The sequence below is a fragment of the Castanea sativa genome, chromosome 12, assembly GCF_040712315.1.
Source record: "Castanea sativa cultivar Marrone di Chiusa Pesio chromosome 12, ASM4071231v1".
Classification (NCBI taxonomy): domain Eukaryota; kingdom Viridiplantae; phylum Streptophyta; class Magnoliopsida; order Fagales; family Fagaceae; genus Castanea; species Castanea sativa.
In genome coordinates this window covers 10,032,320-10,055,823 of record NC_134024.1, presented here as the reverse complement: position 1 = coordinate 10,055,823, position 23,504 = coordinate 10,032,320, and positions in this window count along the sequence as shown.

Here is a 23,504-nt window from a genome sequence, read left to right as displayed (position 1 = left end):
ACTTATTATATTTTTGTTTGTATATGAAACTATATATTCTAGCATTAAACATCTAATATGATTTTTTATATAGAACTAAATATTTACTATTTAAAAAATGATGTGTCAAGATTCTAATGGAGGGTTTAAATAATAAAAGTTAAATTCAATTAAAAAAATATATTACAATAATGATGTGTAAAATTGTGATATCTTAAATGCTCATGTGGCAAAATATGGTAAACTAAAAATAACTACTTCAAAATTATATATATTCCACACTAAATAAAAAACTCTGGTATAATAAATTATGAGAGATTTGTTTTTGTTTTTGATTAATTATTTTTTTAATTGGGTTCCTTGGAATTTTGAAAACGTATTGGTCTGTATTTTTTTTTCTATTTTTAGAAAAGTATGGGACCTATGGGTAATTTTTAGAAAATCTATATCATTACAAGTATCATTCATCTAAGAAGCTGACTGTCACGGTATTGAATAAATGGATCAAACTTCTAAATAAATCCGTGTCAAAGTTAGCTTTGAAAATTTTCCAATAAATCGTACCATGTAATAGAAACGATTAATAATAAAATCCAACTAACTGTGATAAAATTTCAAATTTGCAGCCCCACCGAGAATAAAATCTTCCACTGTTTTAATTCTATTCATGTATATAGTTGATACAATACTGGCTTTGAAAAATCTTGATTCAGAAAACTTCTAAATAGTTAGCTTTGAAAAATCTTCTAAATATTGGCTTTGACTTTAATTTTTATAATTGATTCAGAAAACAGAAGAAATAGTTTCTGCAAATGTGTACATGGCCCAATAGTCAATGTGAATAGTAAGGCATCCGCGATAAACTGTTATTTTGAAGCAAACATTATTAGTCACAAAAGTGGGTTCTAATTAGCTCAACTAATAAAGTCTTTAATAGTTGAATAAGAGATCTGAGATTCAATTTTCACCTAAATAAAAAACAGATTGGTGTCTTGGTCTGATGATAATCATCAGAACCAGACGCCATAGATTGAAGCCATTTTAAAAAAAAAATTATTCGTCACGAAAGTCCTAGCTTATGTATATCAGGTGAGGCTATTCTCTACAAATTTTGATATTTTCCATCCGAGCTCACTTTTCCATTTGGGCGAAATCAAAATTCATTTGAGAGTGATACAAATTTTGAAATTTTCTTTCACAAGTCAAAATCTTAAATTTTTCCAAGCTTACAAAGCAATTTTTTTGGACTTACGACTTTGGGTACATGATTTCTTGTATTAGACTGAGATACACTACGTTTAGATTTTGATTTAAGACAAACTGGACAAGTGTGTTTAGTAGCACCACAATGTTGACATATAGGAACAAACTTTGGATCATTAATTGTGACAATTTGGTCTTGGCTCTTACCTAAGAACATGACAATTTGGTCTAAGGCGACCAACAACAACATAATTGTGACAAGTAGCTAGCATAGATATATCTTGAAGCCAAGGAAAGGGCCTGGACATGGGTTTCAACTTAGGAGCTTCTACCATGGGTCTCTTGCCTAGTTACCTTTGTCTAGCCTAGCCAAACTAGCTTTTATCTCCCCCTTTAAGATTCCTCTTTGAATTCAAGAGCATGCACATTTTTGCCTAGGTTTATCATACTAGATTGACGCTCTCTCTCTCTCTCTCTCTCTCTCTCTCTCTCTCTCATTAATAATTACTCTTTCTTTTCTTAAATTTCATTCATAATTTCTATTAAAAATAAATAATTCTTGATTTGTGGTAAATGATTGTGATAGGCTCTAAAGATTTAGGATTAAATGTTTAGAGTTCTAATTTGTTTATGTTGGCAAACTGAGAACAAAAACATGTCTAGAATAGGTGCTAGACAATTGCTCAAAAGGTTTCAAGTCAAGTCTCAAGAATATTCAAGCTACAGGAAAAAGAATTAAATTTCAGTGAAGCTCGATCAATCGAAGGACAAGCTCGACAGATTGAATATCGCAGAAAAACAAATTTTGGTAGAATTTAAATTAGGCCCAAGCCTGCGGAAACGTTTAAGGTTTCAGCTCAACATTTCTAAGTATAAAAGGAAAACTCTAACTACGTTTTGAAGACTCTTGGAAGACTTGTGAGTTACTCTAGTGAGATTTAAAAGGTTTTGTGCCTTCTAACTCTACAAATATCTACCAGAACAAGATTTACAATCAAGTGCTAGTGGAATCTAGTTGCTGCAAGATCAACAAGTGGTGATTTGAAACATTTGAGTGAGATCTCAAATTCATAAGCGTGGGAGCTTGTGTTCTACAAATCTAAGAAAGAAAAGTCTGTGGATTCAGAACTTGCACATGATTGTGTCAGTAAATTACTACTGGAGGTAGCAATAGACTTATGGTTAAATCTTATTGTAAAAACTTTAATTTTTTGTTAGTGGATTTGTTTACCTTGAGAATAGCTAGGTCAAATCCTCCTCAAGTTTTTATCTTGAAATGGCTCGTTTTATTGGTTTTTCTGGATGATCATATCTATGTGTTATTTATTTCAGTTTGCATTATAAGATCTTCCACTTTTTAACATAAATCTCATAATTAACCTAAGTAATCACTTGGCTAATATATTCGGTTAAACAATCTGCTTTAAGGAGTCTAAACAAACAAACAAATTGAACTAAAAGCATAACAAAGATTCATTTTAGATTTTGAATCAAAGAAAAACCACATGGTTTTATAAGGCTTAACAAAGTTATATAGATGGAAGAATTACACTGAAAACATATTTAAGTTAAAGCACTAAAATGAAAAGAAAAAAAATGAAACTATAGGAACATAAATGAAAATAGTTCAAAGTTATAGGGTGTGAGTTGTGATTTAGAGTATATAATACTATTTGTTTATATGTATACATTATTCAAATATTTTTATATAAATTTGATATTAGATTGTAGTTTGTAAATAAGTTTATACTATATCAAATGAGTTTGATTTTTAATTTGGCTAGGGGTGATTGGTACAAGTTTTTCTGAGCTCTGTGCTTGGCTAGTACCAATAAGGTTTTGTCCTTTAGACAATTTAGGGGGTTGGGGTTGTTGTACGGGTTTAAAGGCTGCCTGCTGTACCTCCCCCTATTTAAAGTTTTGCCCTTTTTTTAGCAATTTCCCAAAAGTAGAGGTGATGGATGCTAGTCTAGGGATGAATCTTCGGATATATGAAACCTTCCCCAAAAACTTTTCAACTCCTTTACTGTGGCTGGAGGCTTCATAGTAGGTATGGTTGTAGCCTTGGCTGGGTCTACGTCTATTCCCCTGCTATGGACCAGAAAACCCAAGAATTTCCCTGCAAATACTCCGAATACGAATTTGAGGGGATTCATTCTAAGCTTGAAAGTTTTGCACCTTTTGAATACCCTCCTCAACACTTAAATGTGTTCTTCCCGCTTCTTTGACTTCACCACTATGTCATCCACATAGTCTTCTAATTCTCGATGCATCATTTCATGGAATATGGTCGTCATTGTCCTTTGATAAGTTTCACTTGCGTTCTTTAACCCAAATGGCATTACTGCATAGTAAAAGTTGCCTATAGGTGTTCTAAAAGCAGTCTTTTCTGCATTCTTTGGTGCCAATCTGATCTGATTGTATCCACTAAATCCATCCATGAAGGAAAACAGGGCGTTTCCCGCTGCAAAATCTATTAGTAAGTCCATGTTTGGCAATAGGAATTCGTCTTTCAAGCAGGCCTTATTAAGATTTCTGAAATCTACGCAGCACCTTATCTGCCCGTTCTTCTTCTTCACTGGCACTATGTTGGATAACCAACATGGATGTTGAATGGGTTTGATGAATCCTACGGCCAACAGCTTTTGTACCTCATTGTCTATTTGTTCTTCTATTTTAGTGTGAAAATTCTGGCAGGTTGGGCAACTGGTCTGGCCTCTGGGTCCATATTCAGCGTATGCACTACTAGCCCAGGATCTAATCCTGGTATTTCAATGTAATCCCATGCAAAGACATCTTTGTATTTCTTCAACAGTAGTATGAACTCCGATTTTTCCTTTTCTGAAAACCTTGAACCGATTGAGATGAGCCTTGGTTTTGAGCCTTCTTGAGTTATGCAACACACCAGGCTTTTGTGCTGCCATTCTTGTTTGGGGCCTACTTGTGCTTCACTTATGGGCCCCACGTACCTTCATAGTTTATACATGATCCTACCGTCGGGTCCTTGAACCCTGACGCATTGTGGCGTGTCACCTGGTTCTATAGCAAGTGTTTCTTTTCTCTTCTTCTTCTAAGAGAGTAATTCTCTTAGATCAAGTTCTGGGTCACCTCGAACGTCCTCCCACCTAGGGACAAAGGTGCCTCTTGGTTTCGATACTAAGCTTTCCCCAGATGGCGCCTACTGGTCATAAAACATGGTCTTTACTAAATGAGCCTCCACTTGCTCAAATGGTGATGGGTTTGCCGCTATGCATATCATCCTGTCATTTCACCTCCCTTTCACACACTGGTGGTAAGTAGATGGTACCAGCCGATGCTTGTGTAGCCACGGCCTTCCTAAGAGCACGTGGTATGAAACCTTCGTCTTTACCACATGGAACCGAGCTAAAGAGGCTATGAGGGCCACCTTTAACCATAGTTGAATGTGGCCGGTGGGATATTCACCTCTTCCTCCGAACCTAGTTACTTCCATTGGGCACCCTTGGATTTTTCTTTCTGAGATTCCTGCCACCTGTAGGGTGCTTAATGGTACCAGGTTTACCGAGGCACCAGTATCCACCAAGGCTCTCTTGATGGGGTTCTGATTTATAGACGCAACTAAGTAAAAGGGGCCTCCTATGGTTAGGGCATCCCACTTCCATATCCCCATTACTGAAGGTGATTTCAGTTGATTTCTATAAAAGAGCTCTATCATCTGCAACTTCCGCTGACAAGCATTGTACTCTTGCCTCGGAAGCAATGCTTACCAGGGCCTCTATAGCTGTCTTCCGCTCTTTCGCTGTAAGGCATAGTTGGTCAAACAGATTTTTGAACTTGGACCTCTTCTGTAAGGTGGTGATTGTCGTGGCAGGCAGGGTTGGATTCTCCTCCTCATCTTCCCCCAGGTCCGCACAGATTACCACCACCGCCACACCTTTCCCTTTATGGTTCGGGAGTGGGTTCCTTTGAACTTCTTGCTGTGACAGCTCTAGAGTCCCTTCTTTGATCCTGCGGTGCACCTCTGCGGAGCACCCAACATTCTGCGGTAGGATGTTGCACATAATTATGCAAGCAGCGAAAACGTGGGTCCCTCCGCTCTTCTTCTGTGGGCTCCCTAGCAACTTGATTGGGCTTAAAAACTCCATCTGCTATCCACCTGTCCGAGAGCACATCCAACTCCTTTGGGGTGCATGGTATTGGTGGAGGGGTATCGTACTCCCTCCCGTCTGTTTTTCTCTTCCTTTTGCTAGTGGATGCCACCACGGCCTGTGGGGCGTTCCTTTTATCGAAACTAGGCCTCACTGACTGAGCAATCTTTTTGGCTTTTGTAACAGTTGCGCAAGCTAGGAGATCTCCAAGTTTTCCAGAACAGCTCTATATTCTCTGATCATATTCGTTATACACATCTCCACCAATGTCTTTTTCTCGCAATGGTCATAGTAATCAAGCATTATGTCTTTGAATCTCTTGATATACTCCATTAAATCTTCTTCGTTTCTTTGCTTAGTAGCTTGCAATGTAGCAAGCGTCACTGTTTCCTCTCCGTGGAAGTACTTAGTGCAAAATACATCTACCATGTGATCTCAGGTTGGGATTGATCCTGGTTTTAGGCCTATGTACCAGGTGTAGGCATGGTCGCATAGTGATTTGGAAAACTCCCGCAGACATAAGTCCTCGTCTGCCGCATAAGGGCCAAGAGTATCGATGAATTTGCTCACGTGCTCGACAACACTACCCTTCCTACAGTCATATTGCGCAAAAGCGTGTGGTTCATACCTTTCAAGGTATGGCTTGCTAAGCACTCTTAAGGGATAAGGAGGTCTTTATGCGTAGAATCTTTCCTTGGGTGCTTTGGCCCTTTCCTGCTCTAAGAGAGCTACCACCTCGGCCATGGTGATGTAGCATTGTCCTTCATTCTACAAGGCACCTCCGACTAGTGTCTCCTCTTTGTCAGCCGCATGCTCTAGGATGTGCTGGCTTCCTTTTTCCTTGGTCTTTTCTGCCTTTAACTGACGAATTTCCTCCATCATTTGCTGTTGTGAGTGCTGCAGTGCTTGTAGCACCTCAACAAAAGCATTGATATTGTCAGCGGGATTCCTTGCCTGCGGTTGGGGTTTAGCCCCCAATTTGTTGATGTTTTCTGCCTAGTTGGGCTGATGGGGCATTGTTGGCCTCAAATCAACCTGCGAGGGGACAGTGCTCATGGTACGCGTTGTCCTAGATTGTGGTGGCATTTGTTTGCGAGGATCTCTGTCCCTGTCTGTTTCCCAACTCAACAGTGAAGTCGCCAAAAATGTCGAGGGTTCATTTTACATTTCTTGTACCTTAGACACGCGTCTTGATGTTATTGGACAACGCTTAGTCTAGGCTTTTTCTAAGAAGGAAGTTGGGTTTGGCGCTCCGCGGAATGGACTCCCAAGCACCATTCTGCCACTGCCAGTTTGTGCGCAAACGTTGAGTCTGTTGATGCCCATTTTTGCAAATCCATACCCAAAAGCCTATGAGGAAGAAAGCCCAATAAGTTGCAAGATGAAAAGCAAGGCCCAAAGGCCCACCAAGATGACCAAAGAGCAAGAGAGCTCGAAAGGAAGAAACGCAAAGGAAAGTGATCTGCAGCAATACAAATCTGCTGCTAAATACAAATCTGCCACAGAATACAGATCTGTCATAGAATATAGTTCTTCAGCAGAATGGCTTCAACAGATGAAGATAAATTGGGCCCAAGACCTTTTTAATCCATTCATCATTATTTGGCCCACAAATGCTCAAATCCTTTTGTATAAAAGAGATAGGCGTGAAAGCTAATATGAAGAAGCACAATGTAAAGAAGGAATGGCAGGAAGTGTCAGTAGCAGGAATCACGTGAAGGAAAGAAAAGTCAAACCTAAGGAAATGACAAACGTAGCAAGAAACGCGTGAAGAAATAAGACAAAAAACACGCAGCAGGACGAAACAGAACTAATCTACTACGGTAGAAACGGCGTGGGAACGAAAAAAGATAAAAACAAAAGGGCCGGAGCACCACCAACCTATACCCAGCCAATACAAGGGACGTGGGCACACGATCAAGGGAGTCTATATTTGGTTTATTGCCAAAACTTCTTTTGGGGTATACTTTGCTGGGATGGTACCTTACCCAAAAGAAGTAGTAGATGATTGGGACCATTGGATGCATGCCATAAAGCTAGGTAGTGAGGTAGCCCAATCCTTACATGTTTGAACCTAGAGATAGAGGTATACAGCAAGAACAAACAAAAGAAAATTTTGTCGTGAAATGAGTAATGGTGCAGCAAACAAACTGAGCAATGGCAGTGGTCGGGGCAACCAATGAGTTAGTAGGTAGTCTTGAATGGATGCCCACAATGAATCAAAAACAATTGGTGAAGCCCTAGGGGTGAAAGGGAGAAATCCCATTGAATTTGCTCACTATAAATGGAGAAGGGAGGAACCCATGAGAAGGAGGCAGTAAGCACGGGAGACCTAATGGGAAGGGGACCCAAGAGAGGAATTACCTAAAGGAAAAGACCCAAGTGAGAAAAACAACTTACAGCAAGATAGTAGTAAGGAAACTAAGAGTAAAAAAGAACGGAGAGAAAGAAAGAAAGTGGTAAAAAGAAGAGAGAAAACACGACATGAATTGGGTATGCATCAATAGACCATCTTTTCACTCCCTCTTAGCAAACCCATTCTTTGAAGTCTCTAAAAAGTAATAGCTAGTAGTCATTTAGGCCTATTCTCTAAAATGAACAACTTTGATGGCAGGAGCCTATAATAAGGTTGTTCAAGTTGGGGTTTGGATTCTTTCTTAGTTTACTTATTCTATGGGAAGACTCAATATTTGATTTTGATCACAAATATATTTGATTTCACCCATTAAAACTTATATCTGCTGTATTTAGTTATCCTGTTGTAGCACGTTTTTTATCATGTCTGCCGCATCAGTTGTCCTGCTGTGGTATTTTTACTTGCTGTACTAGTTATTCTGCTGTAGCACCTTTTTATTATATTTACTGTGTTAGCTACTATTCTGGCTAAACCTTTTCTGCCGAAGCTTTCTTTATTTTTGTTATTACGTGTTTTACTTTTGACCCATTATCCTGCCATAAGTATATATATACATATAACTTGTTTCTTAGGTTCTGCAGAATATATTTTATAGATGTATATGTGTATACGTATAAGTATATTTATGAATATATGTATTTATATATTTGAAAATATGCTAACCCCATGTAAGCTAACACTTGCTTGATTGGTATTTTCTTTCGGTTTTAGATTTGTTTATGTGCAGAAAGTAGAAAAGTATTTCTGCAAAAAATGAAAAGTAGCCATTCACAGCAGACTGCTTTATTGCACAACAGAAGGCTTTACAGCAGACGGCTTTAATACACAGTAAATAGCTTTATTAACACAACAGAAAGCTTAACTGCATGACAGACAGCTTTATTAGCACAGCAGAAAGCTTTATTAACACAGCAAAAAGCTTAACTGCACGGCAGACAGCTTTATTAGCACAGCAGAAAGCTCTATCGCGCAACAAACAGTTTTACTGCACCGCAGACAGTTTTGCTGCATAGCAGAAAAGTTGGACTTGCGGCAGAAACTGGAGAAAAGTTCCTTCTGCGGCAAAAACAAGGAATAAGCCCACGGCAGACAGTTTTACTGCATAGCCGAAAAGTAAGACCTACGGCAGAAACTGGAGAAAGGTTCTTTCTACGGATGAAACAAAGGATATGCCCACTTTGCAGTGTCTTCCCTTGGGCTTGGACTCATCGTTTGCGCATAAGCTGGACCAAGGAGGGTTGCTATTGGACCGGTCCCAACTCTCTGATCTAGAAAACTTTGGGGCCAAGTGCAGCAGGAGGCGGCCTAACCCAACATTTGCAAAAAAGGCCCACACAGAGTCCAAGCCCAAGGGAAGACACTGCAAGCAAAGTGGGCTTATTCCTTGTTTCTGCCGTACAAGAAACTTTTCTCCAGTTTCTGCCGCAGGTCTAACTTTTCTGCTGTGCAGTAAGACTGTCTGCAATGCAGTAAAACCGTCTGCTGTAAAGCCTTCTACTGTATAATAAAGTTGTCTACTGTGCATTAAAGCCGTCTACTATAAAGCCTTCTGCTGTGCAATAAAGCTGTCTGCTGTGCATTAAAGCTGTCTGCTGTGCATTAAAGCCGTCTACTGTGTAGTAAAGCCTTCTGAAATTTGAATGACTACTCTTCATTTTTTACTGCAGAAATACTTTTCTACTTCCTGAACATAAACAAATCTAAAACCCAAAGAAAATACCAATCAAGCAAATGTTAGCTTACATGAGTTAGCATATTTTCAAATATATACATACACATATTCATAAATATACCTATACGTATACACATATACATCTATAAAATATATTCTGCAGAACATGAGAAGAAAGCACGTAATAACAAATAAAGAAGAAAGCATCAGCAGAAAAGGTTTAGATAACATAATAGCTAACATGGTAAATATAATAAAAAGTTACTATAGCAAAATAACTAGTACAACAAGTAAATATACCACAGCAGGACAATTGATGTGGCAAACATGATAAAAACGTGGTACAACAGGATGACTAAATACGACAGATATAAGTTATAATGAGAGAAATCAAATATATTTGCAATCGAAATCAAGTATTGAATCTTCCCATTGAATAAGTAAACCAAGAAGGAACCCAAACCCCAACTTGAACAACCTTGTCATAGGCTCCTGCTATCAAAGTTGTGCATTTTGGAGAATAGGCCTAAATGGCTACTAACTATTACTTTTTGGAGACTTCAAAGAGTGGGTTTGCTAAGAGGGAGGGAAAAGATGGTCTATTGACGCATGCCCTTATTCCTGCCTTGTTTTCTCTCTTCTTTTAACCACTTTCTTTCTTTTTCTCCATTCTATTTTTTTTTTACTCTTAGTTTTCTTACTACTCTCTTACCGTGGGTTTTTTTTTCCACTTGGATTTTTTTCCCTTAGGTGCTTCCTCTATTGGGTCTCCATTTCCCCTTCCGGTCCCTCCTTTCATCCATGACTACCTCTTCTTTTTATAGTGAGCAAATTTAATGGGATTTCTCCCTTTTACCCCTAGGGCTTCACCAATTGTTTTTGGTTCGTTGTGGGCATCCATTTGTAGATGTTCATTTTTTTTAGAAGCCCAGCAGGAGGAAAAGCCCAAAAACATGGGCAAAAGAGAGTGGGATGGAAATGCCATTAAGCCCAAGTGGCAGGAATAATGGATCATAGGTCCATAAAGTAAACAAATGGACCCTAAAGAAGTAAATGGGCCTAAGAAGGCCCAGAAGAAAGAAATAACAAACCCATGGGCTGTATGGATGTAGAAAAGTGAGAATGGGCCACAGTTATCACAGCAAGCCCAAAGCAATGTAAGTAAAGAAAGTAAGGAGTAATGAAAAATCCATGAGCCCCAAGGATGAAGTAAGAAGCACTTGGGCGAGGGAAGCCTAAGGAGTTAGTAAAAGACCATGGAAAGCATAGAATTGGAAAGGGCCAAGGATGCCCCAAGAAAGTAAATAGGCCGAGGATGCCCAAAGGAAAGTAGGCGGGACGAGGGAGCCCGCAAGTAGTAAAGGGCCCAGCGGCCCTCGGTCAAGCAAACCTCACGGCAGGCATAACAGAATGGTGTGGCAGGAAACAAATAACAAGGGCTAAGAAAAAAAGCATGAAACAACCCACAATCGGGCAAGGCCCAGCCCCTAAAAGAAGTAAGCCATAAATAAGAAGTCAGGGAAAGCAGCCCACGCCATAAGAAGTCAAAGATGAACGGCAGACTGGGTAGATTAACCTTCAGACCGCAGCAGACACATAAGCAGCAGGCCTAGGTACCCCAGCTTGTACCCAGTCAATACAAGAAGTGGTGAGGTCATGGATCAGATGTAAAAGGGCATGGTCTGGCGGTAGGGAGGGGGAAAAACCCGTTTTCGTGTTTCCTACTCAAGTTCTTTTGGAGGTAATGTCTTGCTGGGATGACATACCACCCAAAAGAGGCAAAGCTAAGTTGGAACCACTAGGTACATGCCATAAGGGACGGAGAGAAGGAGAGTACTTACACCATGGCAGGTAAGAGTGCCACGGCATTCAAGCAAAAAAAAAGAGTCTTCTTTGTCCAGTGCAAGTAAGTGGTGCTGGCTGGGTGACTGACCAGTCAGTGATGGTCGACAAGGACACCCGCACCAGGAAAAAAACATTTAAGGGCTAAAATGGTAAAAGCCAAGCATGACTGGCACTATAGAAAGAGCCTTTGCTATTTACGGCGGGAGGGGAGCAACCTCAGGGAGGATAATTGTTAGAATTAAAAAGACAGCGAGAGTAAAAAACCAAAGGAAAAGAAAGAAAGAATTAAGAGAGAATAGAAAAGAAGGAACTAGGAAACAAAGAGAAGAGAGAGAATAGAGTAGTAGGCATGCACCGAATGGTCGATCTCCCTCTCCCTCTACAACCCATGCTCTCTGGTAATGGAGAAGGACCTCACTGAACTCAAGTCATTTAGGTCCGCCCCTTCAAAGCAGCTAATTTCCCCTTCAGAAAGATTAGTCACATTGAAGAGGTGATTCCCCTTCTTGACTAAGATTTGGCAACGTAACTTAATGCGGCAAGCTAACGTTTTTTTTTTTTAATAAGCTTACTGTTGTTCATTCAATACTTACCCTTTTGTTGCTATTTCGTAAAACGAGCACTCCTTATCAAAGCCCACTATTTATTTTATCTGAATCTTAAAGAAATTTTCATTATTATCTTTATTGTATCAGCCTGCCGTAGTGCTGTCGATCACGTGAGCAAGTTCATTTATACTCTTGGCCCTTATGCGGCAGACAAGGACTTGTGTCTGTGGGAGTTTTCCAAATCATTATATGACCATGCCTATACCTAGTACATAGGCCTAAAACCAGGGTCAATCCCAACCTGGGAGTTTGCACTAAGTACTTCCACGGAGAGGAAACAGTGACGCTTGCAAGCTACCAAGCAGAGAAATGGAGAAGATTTGATGGAGTACATCAAGAGATTCAAGGACATAACGCTTGATTGCTATGACCATTGCGAGGAGAAGACATTAGTGGAGATGTGTATAACGAATATGATCCGAGAATACAGAGTTGTACTGGAAAACTTAGAGATTTCCCAGTTTGCACAGCTATTACAGAAAGCCAGAAAGACCGCCCAATCAGTGAAGCCATGTTCCAACAAAAGGAACGCCTCACAGGCCATGGCAGCATCCCCCAACGAAAGGAAGAGAAAAACATCTGGGAAGGAGTACGATACCCCTCCGCCAATACCATGCACCCCTAAGGAACTGGATGTGCTTTTAGACAAGTGGATAGCAGATAGAGTTTTTAAACCCAACCAAGTTGCCAAGGAGCCCATAGAAGAAGAGCGAAGGGACCCACGCTTCTGCCACTTGAATAATTATGTGCAACATCCTACTGCAGAATGTTGGGCGCTCCGCAGGCTGGTGCACCGTAGGATTAAAGAAGTGACTCTAGAGCTGACGCAGCAAGAAATTCAGTGGAACCTACTCCCAAACCATAAAGGGAAGGGCGTGGCGGTGGTGGTAAACTGTGCGGACCCAGGGGAAGACGAGGAGGAGAATCCAACCTTGCCTGCCACAACAATCACCACCTTACAGAGAAGCTCTAAGTTTAAAATTTTGTTCAACTAGGCCTTACAGCGAAAGAGCAGAAGACAGCTACTAAGGCCTTGGTAAGCATTGCATCTGGGGCAGGAGTAGAATGCTTGTCAGCAGAAGTTGCAGATGATAGGGCTCTCTTACAAGAATCAACTGAGATCATCTTCAGTGATGAGGATATGGAAGTGGGATGCCCCTACCACAAAAGGCCCCTTTACTTGGCCATGTCTATAAATCAGATCCCCATCAAGAGAGCCTTGGTGGATACCAGTGCCTCGGTGAACCTGGTACCATTAAGCACCCTGCGGGCGGCAGGAATCTCAAAAAGAAAAATCCAAGGGTGCCCAATGGAAGTAACGGGTTTCAGAGGAAGTGGTGAATACACAGCCGGCCACATTCAACTATGGTTGAAAGTGGGCCGTATAGCCTCTTTAGCCCGGTTCCATGTGGTAAAGACTGAGGTTTCATACCATGTGCTCTTAGGGAGGCCGTGGCTGCACAAGCACCGGCTGGTACCATCCACTTACCACCAGTGCTTGAAAGGGAGGTTAAATGGCAGGATGATACACATAGCAACAAACCCATCACCATTTGAGCAATTAGAGGCTCATTTAGTAGAGACCATGTTTTATGATCAATGTGCGCCATCCGGGGAAAGCTCAGTATCGAAACCAAGAGGCACCTTTGTCCCCAAGTGGGAGGATGTTTAAGGTGACCCAGAACCTGATCTAAGAGAATTACTCTCTTAAAAGAAGAAGAGAAAAGAAGCACCTGCCGCAGAACTAAGCGACACGCCACAATGTGTCAGGGTCAGAGAACCTAACGGCAGGATCGTGGTTAAACTATGAAGGTGCGTGGGGCCCATAAGTGAAACACAAGCGGGCCCCAAACAAGAATGGCAGCACAAAAGCCTGGTGTGTTGCCCAAGCTGATGATATGTAATTATTTATTCAGACCTCTATTTTTTTTGTGGCCAATGATCCTTGTAATTATTGCTTAGAGCTCTGACTTACTTTGAAAGTATATTCAGTGGAATTATTATGATAATTTTTTATGTTGGTACTTGATATGATTTATGTGGATTGAATTGTCAAAAAGGAAAAATTTACAAGTCCTTTAGACGTCTTTCTCATGCTTTGTACCCTTTGGGGTTTGGCGTGTGACATACAATGTGAGGATGAAACCATCAAATGTGAGAAAAAAGTAAGGGAACCACCAAATGTGAGAAAAGAATTGTCACATGTGATGTTGGAACTGCACAATGTGAGGATGGAACCATCAAATGTGAGAAAAAAATAAGGGAACCACCAAATGTGACGAAAGAACTGTCATATGTGATGTTGGAACCGTACAATGTGAGGTTGAAACCGTACAATGTGAGGATGAAACCGTCAAATGTGAGAAGAAAAAAAAAAAGTAAGGGAACCAACAAATGTGAGAAAGAAAACTGTCACATGTGATGTTGGAACTGTACAATGTGAGAATGAAACTGTCAAATGTGAAAAAAAAAAAATAAAGGAACCACCAAATGTGAGAAAAGAATTGTCACATATGATGTTGGAACTACACAATACGAGGATGAAACCGTCAAATGTGATAAAAAAAAGTAAGGACACCACCAAATGTAAGAAAAGAACTGTCACATGTGATATTGGAACTGCATAATGTGAGGATGAAACTGTCAAATGTGAAAAAAAAGTAACTTGGTGTAGCAAGTTACCTACTAGTAGGTACTGTACCCCCTTTTTTTTGGGTACCATAGAGTTACTCTAGATATAATAATACAATGGTTTATTATAAAAAAAAAATTGCTCAACTTCAATCAATCTAGCATAAGAATGACAATGGAATACACCTATTGTTTCTTTTCTTATTCTATGAAACGTTGTCTACCTTTCTTAAAGGCGAAAATGCACTTTTGGTTCCTACATTTTGGGTCAATTCCCATTTTGATCCCAAAATTGATTTTGTTACTAATGTCGTTCCTAAAAGAAGAAAATCGATTTTATTTTGGTCCCTGCCGTCAACCTACTGATGGAATTCTCCTACGTAGTAGATGGAAACACAAGTGGCACAAAAAATGCTGATGTCTATTAAAATAATATTAAAAAATACCACGTCAGCATCCGGTCAACATCCACATCAGCATCTTATTTTTAAAAAAATAATTTATCAATTTTAGCAAAATTAAAAAACAGAAAAACAAAATTAAGAACGTAAAAACTCATAAATTCAAATCATGTTGAAGAACATGAATAAACAAGAACTTAAACTCAGATTACAAGAACACAATCCCATATCACAAGAACGAAGAACATAGTACTCAAAGATTTTCTTTTCCATCATTTCTCATAACACAAATTCAACTAAATACATAGAATTTCATCCCAAACATATCTCCAAAACTAGTAAATCAAAACTCAACCAAATCAACCACAAAACATCTAAATCATCCAACATCAACAACAAAACAAAACCCAATCATCAAACCAAAATCCATAAATCCTCAACAACCTCCAAAGAAAACCCAATCATCAAGGCCGATTCGTACAGTGCCAAAGCCTCCACCAAGTTGCGTAGTTCCTCCACCAAGCCAGTAGCTGCCACGTGATGCACAAGCCGTTGATGATGGTTCGAGAGACAGTGGCGGAGTAGCTCGAGGAGCACCAGAGCGACTAGGCCTACTCGAACCCCGTGGTGATCCTCGATGTGCTTTGGAATCTTATGTTCTATGAGGCCCCTAGCATGCCCCTCTAGATCCTCGGCTACGCCATCCAGTGCCTCTTCCACATGGCCTGCGTCTGTGTCGAGTACCGCAAGAGCCTGCGCCGGCGATGCCAGGGTCGTGAAGGCGGGGCAAACACGTAAGACGAGTTGGGGCAGCAATACGTGACTTTGGCAGAGCATTTGGATGAGGAGGGCTCTTTGCATACCACAAAAAAGATGAAAAATCCTAACTCAAAATTCTTCTGAAAAAAAAAAGTTTAAAACCAAATAAAAGTAAATTTTTTTTGTTTATATTTTTTTTAGTTAAAATTAAAATTGAGGAATTAAAAAAAATTAATTTTTTATTAATTTAAATATGACGTGGCATTTAAAAATACCAAATAATTATTTTAATAATATTTTAATGGCTACGTCAGTGCCATGTCAGCAAGTAAGTGCTTTCGTCTGCCATGTAGGAGGTTTCCGTCAGTAGGTTGACGACAGAGACTAAAATAGAATCAATTTTCTTTTTTTAGGGACAACATTAGTAACGAAATCAAATTTAAGACCAAAATGAAAATTGACTTAAAATATAGAGACCAAAAGAGCATTTACACATTTCTCAAATGTACCAAAAGCATTTTTTTAAAGACCATCCCAACCACCCCCACCATGAATGAAGCAACTTTTAACTTGCTAAATGGTCGGCCGTGATCAAAAAACGAAAAATAAAATGGATTTAAAAAATAAATAAAATAAAGCTGGATGGTCGATATTATTAGCTAGCTTTGCTCTCTCATTTTCTAATTAATAAAACAAACAAAAAAGTCGGTCAATTTTTTTTTTTAATGAAAAAGTCAGTCAATGTTAATTTGCCGTCAATGCCGTGGAATCAACACGTCAGTCTATTTACCTAATTCAAATATAAAATAAAAGCAAGATGGAGTGCATATGATAATATAGATAGTTCTCAGCAAAAATGATAATATAGACACAGATCATTCCAAAGTAGTTGACTTGTGTTATGACGTTTCTAAGAAACAAAGCGAAAAATAGAGTAATAATTAATAAAGATGTCTTCATTTTCAAGGTCTTGACAGTTTTATACTCTTACTTATATTAAATCATTGTATACTTTGCCTGAATTTTATCAAGTCTAGATGACAGAAAATGGACATGCAATGAAAGTATCTTTCATAAAAAGGATGGAACAATTTAAGCCTTTTGTATCATTTAATCTAGAAAATTAACAAACAAACGAACAAATTGTAGGGAATTTTTACAAATTCCTAAACATGTGAGAAACAAAAAATAGAGAAAACACACGCCAAAAAAGAATAAATAATCACACGCACAAGACAGTATTTACGTGGTTCAGCAATTTGCCTACGTCTACGGAGTTGCAAAGATTTTACTATTATTAAGGAAAAATACAAAGTGCGGCTACAGTACTTTTTCTCTCTCAAAACCGACTCTTAAAAAAAAAAACCCTAATCACAAAAACTGCGTTTTATACATCCCAAGCCTCAGAAAATTTCCCATTAAAAACCAGACAACATTATTCGGGTCGGATCGAGTCAGGTTAGGTCGTTAACCGAATCAAACATAACTAGGCTTCACAAAACCCAACACAAATATGTATCATTTGGAAAAAAATTGCATATCAAATTTTTTAGTAAAGTGATATATATATATATATATATATATAAAAAGTGAAAACACTATTATCAATTTGTTATGAGAAAAGACCTCTAGTATGGACTTATCTATTATATTTATAAAAATTAGAAAAATTACACCGACTTCTCCTATGATTTTTTGTTATTACACTTACATCCTCTCTAATTTTGGAATAAGACACTCACCTTCCCTAATAAACAAACTATTTATATTGGCCTTTCTAAATAGTTGAAAAAAGGTTATAAAAATTTCTTGTAAGAAGTTTTAGAGTTTTTACCTCGAGTACAAAATTTGACAACAAACTTAGTTGTAACTTAAGATTACAACTTAACTATATATCTTTGTATTAGATGTTGGACTGTGAGCTGTGCCGCTCCATCTCAAAACCAATTAATAATAAGGAAGACACACTCAAATTTTTTATGACATTCGATATTGAATCGAGCCTATTTATAAAGTGGTTGTGAGGAGTTAAATTATGGTCCCCAACAAATGTGAAATTTGAAAAATTCACTGTTAGATTACATGTTCTTCTTTTATACTTTACACCTGCAAAATTTCTAGAAGATCAAAAATCAATAACTATGTCATCAATCAAATATTTAAATTTCAAGTTTTTGTAGTATAAATTATTCATACAAAATAAATTTATGGATTGAATGGAAAATAACATCTAATTAGTTTAAAATTTGACATGTATGTTAAGAACATAAATAACATGTAATGCAACATTTATATTTTCAAAATATGTAATTATATATATTTTTTCTATTAAAAATTGTAACCTTAAATTATAACCAAGTTTGTAAAAAAAATTTGTAATCAAACTTTGTTCTTTCCTTAGATCTCTTTTTTCCGATAAGACGTTTGACATATGACATTAGCTTATCAGGTACAAAATGACAATAACATATTAAGTAGGATATTTTTATTATCAATTTAAAAACTAAAAATTATGGTAAATAATAAAATATTGTAATAAAATTTAATTTGATTTTGGTTTTTGAAGTAATCAGACCAACATTCAATCGACTCAGCTACGTAGAGAAGTCCACCGGGCTTTGGATCGATAGGTCTGATCGGTGAACCAATTGGACCCCTAATATTCATTTTGTGAACGGTCTGGCATGAAAGAGATGAATGTTTGGACAAGCTTTAATTTTAGCTTCTTTTTTTATCATAGTTGATGATGCCGAAAATATCACCAGTGAGTTGCAAGCGCTCCTCAAACGAAAGCAATACCTGCAAAAAGAAAACAAAGGACCTAGAAGAGAGCACCGGTGTGGTGTCGGCCGAATACCCTCCGAAGGTCAAGTTAGAATCTTGTTCCTTTAACCCTAGAGTGCCAGAGTTAAGAATATTGTGCGTACCTTCATATTTAGGGTTTCTGAGGTATTTATATTGAGCGGAATTACCTTTCTTTTAGGATACAACTTCCTTCTCAAGCTTATTTCCATATAGGAGTCTTCTCAAACGTGTGTCGCAAGAAGTCCAAGTGTGCACGTTTGCGTGGGGATAAAGCAAAAGTTCATCTGGAGCATATCAAATTACATGCCACCTGGAACCTACAATTAATTCACATATGAAGGATACTCAGCAAAAGTTAACCGTCATAGTCGCGTATCGATCCGTCCTCATTATCTCCGTCCATTTACTATTTTTATCCCCTTCAGTTGCCCCCTTCAGTCCTTGGATCCGTCCTTAGAATCTGACGGATCCATGGAATGACTAAAAGCAATGTATTAAATGGGAACGGGCTTGGTATACCACGACGGATGACACGTGGCCTGTGTTTCTGACGAAGAGCACGTGGCCCTCGTGGATTGGCTATTTCCCCAAAACGAGGCGTCGCTTCGTATTCCGTGCCCTTTGTTCTATAAAAGGCCAGATATTTCTCCCTTCATTTCTTCTTCTTATCAAAAATTTGTGAGCAGAGCGCAACCGTCACAGCTATAGTGCCTTCCTGTCGTTCAGCAGATCCGTCCGTCGTTCCTCGTCAGAAACCATCTCGATCCGGTATGTATTCCAAACCTTTCTCCGTCTTTCTTTGAATTTCATTGTTTTAAGTATATGCACTTTCTTTAGAACCGTCGGTATCTTAAGTTATACCGTCATAAATGTAGGTAATGTCTAGTGCGTCAAGTAACCAGTCATTTGCCCGCGAGGGGGCGGGCTACGATGAAAAGTTTCCGTCAGGTCCAAGAGATCCTGACACTTCAAGTGAAGAGAGGAATCCGTCAAGTACCTCTTCTTCCCTTGACGGTGGTATAGAGACGGAGAGTTCAGAGTCGTCCAGTAGTAGCTTGGACGGTGTGGATCCCCCCGTCCAGTCAGTAATTGGCCCAGATGGCCTTAGGGAGTTCGTCATGCTGCCTCTCTGGACGGTAAATGATTTTAGGTCGTCCATGACTGAATCTCAACTAAACTCATTTAGGACCAAGTACCAAATACCAGATAACATCCATCTACGTCTTCCCAAAAAATCCGAGAAATGCTACTACAAGGGAGTAGACGATGTTGGGATCTACGAGCAAGCTTTAAAGGCGGGGCTCAGATTTCCATTAAGTTCTCTTCACCGTCGACTTCTTCAATACCTTGGTCTGTCCGTCACCCAAATCTCCCCCAATGCCTGGAGAGTGTTCATTGGGGTTGAGGTTTTGTATGGGGCAATGTCTGACGGTTCCCGAAGGTTGACGGTGGAAGAATTTTTCCATTGTTACCGTCCAACAGAGATTGTTAAGTCCAAGGGGATGTATAGCTTTGCAGCTAGAAGTCCTTTATTGAGGCTCGTCAGCGACACTCCAGACTCGAACAGAGACTGGAAGAGTCGTTACTTCTTTTTGGAAGGGGACGAATGGATGTGTCGTCCAGGAGATGTAACTAACATGCCCGTCGACACAACATGGGGCATAATGCCTCCGTCGGGTATGTGTATCCCTTTTGCTTCCGTCCAGTCTTTGAAGTTAATTTATTTTTTTTAGGTCTAACCGCCCTTTATTGCAGCTCGGGACCGTCCACAGGTTGATTTGGAGCAGTGGAATTTTCTGGAGAAAATTTTTAACAAAACAAAACTGCAAGAGAGGACTTGGGCTCAACTCGTCACACTCGATACGCTTCACTGGTATTGTGACGGACCCGAACCTTCATCCGCTGCCCGTCAATACGATAACAGAATTCGAAAACGTAAGTTCATCAAAACTATACCCGTCTTTCATTTTTCTCTTGTTTTACTTTTACCTTTCCTTTCTCATCCGTCTTTGATTTGCAGAGATGGACGCCGCCAGGAGGAAAGCATTCATTAAACAACAGGCGGCGAAGAAAAAGCAAGAGGGGGGTCAAACAAAGGGGACGGTCCCACCTGTATCGTCAAAACGGACTCAAGTTGAGAAAACGGACCGTCCTCCCAAGAAGCAAAAGACCTCCACTAAACCCGTCGTGGCCTTGGAGGCAGAGAAGACGGCCGTCAAGCATGGAAAGGGCAAAGGCTTGATGAAAGGCCCAGCAGCCTCCGGGGAGAAACCACCCGTTCTCTTCCGGGAGGATTCAAGCTATGCCCTCGAGAAGATGTCGTCTATGCTGACAGCTGACGACTACGCAGACCTCGGCAACCATTCAACGGAGGCGATGGGTGAGACGGGTCTTTTCACCCTTGCACAGGTAATTTTGAATCCATCTAGTATTGTTGCTAAGTTCCTTCACATCCGTCATGACGTTGTATTTCGCTTCCAGGCCATGGTGATGATGAAAGGGCTCTTTGGCCGTTGTCTCAATCATGAGACATCTATGGACCATCTGAGAAAGAAAAGCCAGACGATGGAGGATGAGTTGCACGAGCTGAAGACCTACAAGATCAACATGGACAGAAAGCTCAAATGCTCGGAGCAGGTCAGAGAGGAGGTGGAAAAGGAGAACGGGCATCTTCGTGAGATCCTGAAGGACAAGGAGAAGCAGCTGACGGAGACAACGTCCAAGCTTCACAGCGCAAAGGAGATAGCCATTCAAGAATATCGTGATTCTGAACTCCTTTTGACGGAGCTGGGGAGCTCCTTTGCTGACGGGTTCGATGACGCCATCCGTCAGGTGAAGTCATCGTACCCTGACCTGGACGTATCCCATATATCCATTGACGCTCAAGGGCAAACACTTGCACAATCCGTCCGTTCAGAAAGTACAGATGAAGTGTTTGCCGTCACTGCTCCAGTTGACGAAGGCGAAGTTCCTCCTCCTAGTCAGCCAAATGACGGTCCATTGGTCGAGAACTCTCCTCCAAAGAATGAATAGGATACTTGCTTTTTTGTAAAAATTTTTACCGTTGCAAGAGAACTTTATTTAAACCGTCATTTGTAATTATTAAACTTGACTTATCAAATCTTTTATTGCATGTTGCTTGCTCATTATCCGTCGTATATTCAGTTAACCCGTCCACTTTGTGAATGGACTTTCAAATGTATTTTTGCTAATCGTCCACCATGTAGACATTCATTCATGGGATGATCCGTCCACTTTGTGGACTTGTAGGTTTTTTACCCTTCGGGCGATCCGTCCACTTTGTGGACTTGTAGGTTTTTCACCCTTTGGGTGATCCGTCCACTTTATGGACTTGTAGGTTTATCACCCTTTGGGTGATCCGTCCACTTTGTGGACTTGTAGGTTTCTCACCTTTTGGGTGATCCGTCCACTTTGTGGACTTTAAAGTTTTTCTCACCCTTTGGGTGATCCGTCCACTTTGTGGATTTGTAGGTTCCTCACCCTTTGGGTGATCCGTCCACTTTGTGGACTTGTAAAGTTTTTCTCACCCTTTGGGTGATCCGTCCACTTTGTGGACTTGTAGGTTCCTCACCCTTTGGGTGATCCGTCCACTTTGTGGACTTGTAGGTTTTTCACCCTTTGGGTGATCCGTCCACTTTGTGGACTTGTAGGTTTTTCACCCTTTGGGTGATCCGTCCACTTTATGGACTTGTAGATTTCATCGTTTTTGATTGACTGTCCACTTTTGGACTTGTAGATTTTCACCAGCATGCATTTTTAAAAAATTCCTCTCATAAGTTCAACAAACCAAATTGTTCATGAAAAAGAAAAACTGAGCTCTAAAAAGTAAAAGCTATAACTGTCTAAAATTAAACTGAAAAGTAAGGCAGTAGGTATTGTGACTGCTGCACTATTGGTAGTACTTCTTCAGGTGCTCCGTGTTCCAGGGATGGCCCAACTTCTTTCCGTCTAATGTCTCCAAGTAGTACGTTCCTTTCCTGCGCCATGAGATGATTCGGTACGGGCCTTCCCAGTTGGGACCCAGCTTTCCTAGGGATGCATCTTTCGTAGCGCCAAGCACTTTTCGTAACACTAGATCTCCAGCTTTGAAGTCCCGGTGCCGAACCTTAGAGTTGTAATGTTTTGCCATCATGTCCTGGTACCGTGCCAGTCTTTGGGCCGCTGTTGCCCTGACTTCATCAACAAGGTCAAGCTCTAGACGTAATGCTTCAGCATTCTCACTCTCATCATAGCTTTCCACGCGGTAGCTCGTCAACCCCACTTCTGCCGGTATGAGGGCTTCGGCACCAAACGCCAATCGAAACGGTGTTTCTCCCGTTGGCGTTCTTGCCGTTGTTCTGTACGCCCATAGGACACTTGGTAGTTCGTCCGGCCATATGCCCTTTGCCCCCTCGAGCCGGGTCTTGATGATCTTTAACAAGGACCGGTTCGTGACTTCAACTTGTCCGTTGGCCTGTGGATGAGCGGGCGACGAGTAGTGATTCTTGATTCCCAGCTGAGAACAAAAGTCTCGGAACGCATCGTTGTCAAATTGCTTCCCGTTGTCCGACACGAGCACTCTCGGGATCCCATATCGGCAAATAATATTTCTCCATACAAAGTTGCGAATATTTTTCTCCGTGATAGTAGCAAGAGCTTCTGCTTCCACCCACTTGGTGAAGTAGTCGATACCAACTACCAAGAACTTCAGTTGTCTTGCCGCCATTGGAAATGGACCCATGATGTCCAACCCCCATTGTGCGAACGGCCATGGGGCCGTCATGGGTGTGAGTTCCTCCGTTGGCTGCCTAATAAGATTGCCGAACCGTTGACACTTATCGCAAGCTCTCACGTACATATGGACATCCTTCTGCATTGTCGGCCAGTAATACCCAGCTCTGAGTAGCTTGTGTACCAGAGACCTTGATCCTGAGTGGTTTCCACAAATCCCTTCATGAACTTCCCTCATTACATAGTCTGCTTCGTCATGGCCCAGGCATCTTAGATATGGTCGGGAGAATCCTCTTTTGTAGAGGATGCCTTTGATCAGTATGAATC